The sequence below is a fragment of the Oncorhynchus keta genome, unplaced genomic scaffold (assembly GCF_023373465.1).
Source record: "Oncorhynchus keta strain PuntledgeMale-10-30-2019 unplaced genomic scaffold, Oket_V2 Un_contig_2814_pilon_pilon, whole genome shotgun sequence".
NCBI classification, from domain to species: Eukaryota; Metazoa; Chordata; class Actinopteri; order Salmoniformes; family Salmonidae; genus Oncorhynchus; species Oncorhynchus keta.
The window spans coordinates 1-6,500 of NW_026285883.1; the positions used below are offsets into that span (position 1 = coordinate 1).

Sequence of the window (6,500 nt, forward strand, 5' to 3'; positions counted from 1 at the left end):
CAAAGGCAGAGCTCTGTCAGGAGAATGTTCTCTATTCGAAAACACGAGGCCATCACAACCCTGGATCACCTAGTTACCTGTTCAGGTGTGTAAGGGATATTACTGTTTAGAAGAGCCACAATACATTATTGATAAGGCCTACAATATTGTCTGAGTAAATAGTCATTATGCCAAGTTCTTCGGCGTACACATCACGGACAAACTGAATTGGTCCACCCACACAGACAGCATCGTGAAGAAGGCGCAGTGGGCGCCTCTTCAACCTCAGGAGGCTGAAGAAATTCGGCTGGTCACCAAAAGCACTCACAAACTTCTACAGATGCTGTCCGAGCATCCTGTCGGGCTGTATCACCGCCTGGTACGGCAACTGCTCCGCCCTCAACCGTAAGGCTCTCCAGAGGTAGTGAGGTCTGCACAACGCATCACCAGGGGGCAAACTACCTGCCCTCCAGGACACCTACACCACCCGATGTTTACAGGAAGGCCATAAAGATCATCAAGGACAACAACCACCCGAGCCACTGCCTGTTCACCCCGCTACCATCCAGAAGGTGAGGTCAGTACAGGTGCATCAAAGCTGGGACCGAGAGACTGAAAAACAGCTTCTATCTCAAGGCCATCAGACTGTTAAACAGCCACCACTAACATTGAGTGGCTGCTGCCAACACACTGACATTGACACTGACTCAACTCCAGCCACTTTAATAATGGGAATTGATGTAAAAAATGTATCACTAGCCACTTTAAACAATGCCACTTAATATAATGTTTATATACCCTACATTACTCATCTCATATGTATATACTGTACTCTATACTATCTACTGTATCTTACCTATGCCGTTCTGTACTATCACTCATTCATATATCTTTATGTACATATTCTTTATCCCTTTACACTTGTGTGTATAAGGTCGTAGTTGTGGAATTGTTAGGTTAGATTACTCGTTGGTTATTACTGCATTTTCGGAACTAGAAGCACAAGCATTTCACTACACTCGCATTTAACATCTGCTAACCATGTGTATGTGACAAATAAAATTGGATTTGAAAAAGTAGACTACTATCTTATTGAGGCGGCAGGGTAGCCTAGTGGTTAGAGTGTTGAGGCGGCAGGGTAGCCTAGTGGTTAGAGTGTTGAGGCGGCAGGGTAGCCTAGTGGTTAGAGTGTAGAGGTGGCAGGTAGCCTAGTGGTTTGAGCGTAGAGGAGGCAGGTAGCCTAGTGGTTAGAGTGTTGAGGCGGCAGGGTAGCCTAGTGGTTAGAGTGTAGAGGTGGCAGGTAGCCTAGTGGTTTGAGCGTAGGGGAGGCAGGTAGCCTAGTGGTTTGAGCGTAGGGGAGGCAGGTAGCCTAGTGGTTAGAGTGTAGAGGTGGCAGGTAGCCTAGTGGTTAGAGTGTAGAGGTGGCAGGTAGCCTAGTGGTTTGAGCGTAGGGGAGGCAGGTAGCCTAGTGGTTAGAGTGTAGAGGTGGCAGGTAGCCTAGTGGTTAGAATGTAGAGGTGGCAGGTAGCCTAGTGGTTAGAGTGTAGAGGAGGCAGGTAGCCTAGTGGTTAGAGTGTAGAGGCGGCAGGGTAGCCTAGTGGTTAGAGTGTAGAGGTGGCAGGTAGCCTAGTGGTTAGAGTGTAGAGGCGGCAGGGTAGCCTAGTGGTTAGAGTGTAGAGGCGGCAGGGTAGCCTAGTGGTTAGAGTGTAGAGGTGGCAGGTAGCCTAGTGGTTAGAGTGTAGGGGTGGCAGGTAGCCTAGTGGTTAGAGTGTAGAGGAGGCAGGTAGCCTAGTGGTTAGAGCGTAGGGGAGGCAGGTAGCCTAGTGGTTAGAGTGTAGAGGTGGCAGGTAGCCTAGTGGTTAGAATGTAGAGGTGGCAGGTAGCCTAGTGGTTAGAGTGTAGAGGAGGTAGGTAGACTAGTGGTTAGAGTGTAGGGGAGGCAGGTAGTCTAGTGGTTAGTGTAGAGGTGGCAGGTAGCCTAGTGGTTAGAGTGTAGAGGAGGTAGGTAGACTAGTGGTTAGAGTGTAGGGGAGGCAGGTAGTCTAGTGGTTAGAGTGTAGAGGTGGCAGGTAGCCTAGTGGTTAGAGTGTAGGGAGGCAGGTAGTCTAGTGGTTAGAGTGTAGAGGTGGCAGGTAGCCTAGTGGTTAGAGTGTAGGGGAGGCAGGTAGTCTAGTGGTTAGAGTGTAGAGGAGGCAGGTAGCCTAGTGGTTAGAGTGTAGAGGTGGCAGGTAGCCTAGTGGTTAGAGTGTAGGGGGAGGCAGGTAGTCTAGTGGTTAGAGTGTAGAGGGAGGCAGGTAGTCTAGTGGTTAGAGTGTAGAGGGGGCAGGTAGCCTAGTGGTTAGAGTGTAGAGGTGGCAGGTAGCCTAGTGGTTAGAGTGTAGAGGAGGCAGGTAGCCTAGTGGTTAGAGCGTAGAGGAGGCAGGTAGCCTAGTGGTTGGAGTGTAGAGGAGGCAGGTAGCCTAGTGGTTAGAGCGTAGAGGAGGCAGGTAGCCTAGTGGTTGGAGTGTAGAGGAGGCAGGTAGCCTAGTGGTTGGAGTGTAGAGGAGGCAGGTAGCCTAGTGGTTGGAGTGTAGAGGTGGCAGGTAGCCTAGTGGTTAGAGTGTAGAGGAGGCAGGTAGCCTAGTGGTTAGAGTGTAGAGGTGGCAGGTAGCCTAGTGGTTAGAGTGTAGAGGAGGCAGGTAGCCTAGTGGTTAGGGCGTAGAGGAGGCAGGTAGCCTAGTGGTTAGAGTGTAGAGGAGGCAGGTAGCCTAGTGGTTAGAGTGTAGAGAGGAGGCAGGTAGCCTAGTGGTTGGAGTGTAGAGGGAGGCAGGTAGACTAGTGGTTAGAGTGTAGAGGAGGCAGGTAGCCTAGTGGTTAGAGTGTAGAGGTGGCAGGTAGCCTAGTGGTTAGAGTGTAGAGGTGGCAGGTAGTCTAGTGGTTAGAGTGTAGAGGTGGCAGGTAGCCTAGTGGTTAGAGTGTAGAGGTGGCAGGTAGCCTAGTGGTTAGAGTGTAGAGGTGGCAGGTAGCCTAGTGGTTAGAGTGTAGAGGAGGCAGGTAGTCTAGTGGTTAGAGTGTAGAGGTGGCAGGTAGCCTAGTGGTTAGAGTGTAGAGGTGGCAGGTAGCCTAGTGGTTAGAGTGTAGAGGAGGCAGGTAGTCTAGTGGTTAGAGCGTTGGACTAGGAACCTGAATGGTTGCCAGATCGAATCCCTGAGCTGACACGCTAAAAACCTGTCGTTCTGCCCCCTGAACAAGCCAGTTAATTTAGATATCTTCTCTACTGTACCTAGGCCGGCATTGAAAATAAGAATTTGTTCTTAACTGACTTGCATAGTTACATAAAGGTAACAGTCAGAGAGAGATAATTCATTGCAGCCTAAATGGTGTGAAACATTTTCAATATATCCCTGATAACCATAGATTTGAAGGATAATAAATCAGTCCACGTTCACAGTGAGTTCGTTGAATAGACCAGAGATGGGCCGACCGTTTAATCTGTCTGTTGCTGTATTGGATGTTGTTATTTCGTTTTTTTGTCAGTAGCACTTTTGTTAACTGTGGAGCTGAAGAAAAATGAATAAGTAACTGCATTTATAACAGACGTGAAGTCCGAAGTGCCTTAAGATATGCACTTCAGAAGATAAGATAAAAAAAAATAATAATAATAATAATAATAAACGTAAACAAAGCCTAAATTCAGATGGGGTAGATTTCCCGGCAACAATGTATACTTTAGAGGTAATAATGTATTTGGCAGAATTGTCATGAAACAGTAAGGAAGGAGCAGGTCGCGAACTCTCAACCTTCTGTCCCGAAGTCAGCTCGCTATCGACTGTGCCCCAAAAGCATCGAGTCGATATCCTCCGCTAAAAATAAACCCAGGGTCGTTACAATATGTATCCCAATGACTGACTACTGTGGCGTTCTTTTCTCTGTAATTCTTTCCTCGTTCAGCTTTCTGACCAAATCCAGGAAATACCGTGTCGACAATTGCACTCCATTCAACGATGGAGAAATGTAAAAAAAAACAATGCTGGATATTGTGACAGTGAGAAATATGCAACTGTCTTACCTTTCGGTGGCAGAAGTTCGGCATCGGCGAATAGTTATTCTACTTCGGTGGGGTCTATCGGCGGTTGGCCAACGTTATGTTGCATGACCGCCACCTAGTGTACTGGAGTGTGGGCCAGAGACATGGAGGAACGACATCCGACCTGCCAGCCCCTTGCTCACCTCTTCATCAAACCCCTTTTCTTCCCCCAATTATCTCCTAAAATTACATACCCAAATCTAACTGCCTGTTGCTCAGGAACAGAAGCAAGGATATGCATATGCTTGGTACCATTTGAAATGAAACACTTTGAAGTTTGTGGAAACGTGAAATGGATGTAGGAGAATATAACACATTAGATCTGGTAAAAGATAATGCAAAGAAAAAAATAATCTGGCATCCTTGAAATGCCAGAGAAAGGCCATCGTGTATTTTATCAGTTTAAGGGGCCATTTAGATTTTGGTGTCTAGATGGCAGTAGTGTATGTGCAAAGTTTTAGACTGATCCAATGATCTATTGCATTACTATTCAAAATGTTATATCAAGTCTGACCAAATGTGCCTAATTGGTTAATTGATGCATTTTCAAGTTCATATCTGTGCACTCTCCTCAATCAATAGCATGTTATTATTTCACTGTAGAAGCTACTGTAAATTGGACAGTGCAGTTAGATAAACAAGAAATGAAGCTTTCTGCCCATATAAGACATTTTCTTGTTACTTACAATGTCATGTAAATCACATTAGCTCAACCATTGGCTCAACCGTCCCTTGGGGGCACACCGATCCTCTGGCTGTGTCCCACCCTTCATCTACTGGCTGTGTCCCAGCCTTCATCTACTGGCTGTGTCCCACCCTTCATCTACTGGCTGTGTCCCACCCTTAATCTACTGGCTGTGTCCCAGCCTTAATCTACTGGCTGTGTCCCACCCTTCATCTACTGGCTGTGTCCTACCCTTAATCAACTGGCTGTGTCCACCCTTAATCTACTGGCTGTGTCCCACCCTTAATCTACTGGCTGTGTCCCACCCTTCATCTACTGGCTGTGTCCCACCCTTAATCTACTGGCTGTGTCCCACCCTTAATCTACTGGCTGTGTCCCACCCTTAATCTACTGGCTGTGTCCCACCCTTAATCTACTGGCTGTGTCCCAGCCTTAATCTACTGGCTGTGTCCCACCCTTAATCTACTGGCTGTGTCCCGGCCTTAATCTACTGCCTGTGTCCCACCCTTAATCTACTGGCTGGGTCCCACCCTTAATCTACTGGCTGTGTCCCACCCTTAATCTACTGGCTGGGTCCCACCCTTAATCTACTGGCTAGGTCCCACCCTTAATCTACTGGCTGGGTCCCACCCTTAATCTACTGGCTGGGTCCCACCCTTAATCTACTGGCTGGGTCCCACCCTTAATCTACTGGCTGTGTCCCACCCTTAATCTACTGGCTGGGTCCCACCCTTAATCTACTGGCTGTGTCCCACCCTTAATCAACTGGCTGTGTCCCACCCTTAATCTACTGGCTGTGTCCCACCCTTAATCTACTGGCTGTGTCCCACCCTTCATCTACTGGCTGTGTCCCACCCTTAATCTACTGGCTGTGTCCCACCCTTCATCTACTGGCTGTGTCCCACCCTTCATCTACTGTCTGTGTCCCACCCTTAATCTACTGGCTGTGTCCCACCCTTAATCTACTGGCTGTGTCCCACCCTTCATCTACTGGCTGTGTCCCACCCTTCATCTACTGGCTGTGTCCCGGCCTTAATCTACTGGCTGTGTCCCACCCTTCATCTACTGGCTGTGTCCCACCCTTCATCTACTGGCTGTGTCCCACCCTTCATCTACTGGCTGTGTCCCACCCATCATCTACTGGCTGTGTCCCAGCCTTAATCTACTGGCTGTATCCCACCCTTAATCTACTGGCTGTGTCCCACCCTTAATCTACTGGCTGTGTCCCAGGCTTCATCTACTGGCTGTGTCCCAGCCTTAATCTACTGGCTGTGTCCCAACCTTAATCTACTGGCTGTGTCCCGGGCCTTAATCTACTGCCTGTGTCCCACCCTTCATCTACTGGCTGTGTCCCACCCTTAATCTACTGGCTGTGTCCTACCCATAATCTTGTAAAAAATAGCCTCCTCTCTTCTGTCCCTCCTTGACTCTCCTCTGTACTTCAAAAATAAATGCCTGCCCTTTGTTTATCTGTTCCACTGCTCCTGCCATCTCTGCCAGTATCAGGCTACTCTGTCTGACTACTCTGTCTAGCTTGACTTCCTCGACCCACTGCAAGGCCAACAGTATGGCCATCAACTCCGCCATATATACAGCCAGATGATCTGTACATCAGAGGGATATCACACTCCTGTGAGCTGAAGTAGCTACCTTCCTCTTCTTCTTCTCCTTCTTCTTCTACTTCTTCTTCTTCTTCTTCTTCTTCTTCTTCTTCTTCTTCTTCTTCTTCTTCTTTTACTTCTTCTTCTTCTTCTTCTGCTTCTTCTACTT

At 48.1% G+C, this 6,500-nt stretch overlaps 1 long non-coding RNA gene across 1 annotated transcript; it reads left to right on the forward strand.

The window, feature by feature from the left end:
- The first annotated feature begins 1,449 nt into the window (after positions 1-1,449).
- LOC127923070 (uncharacterized) lies at positions 1,450-2,740 on the forward strand. Its single transcript, XR_008113200.1, has 3 exons — positions 1,450-1,503; positions 1,731-1,794; positions 2,562-2,740. It is a non-coding gene; the product is annotated as an uncharacterized LOC127923070 (long non-coding RNA).
- Positions 2,741-6,500: the final 3,760 nt, after the last annotated feature.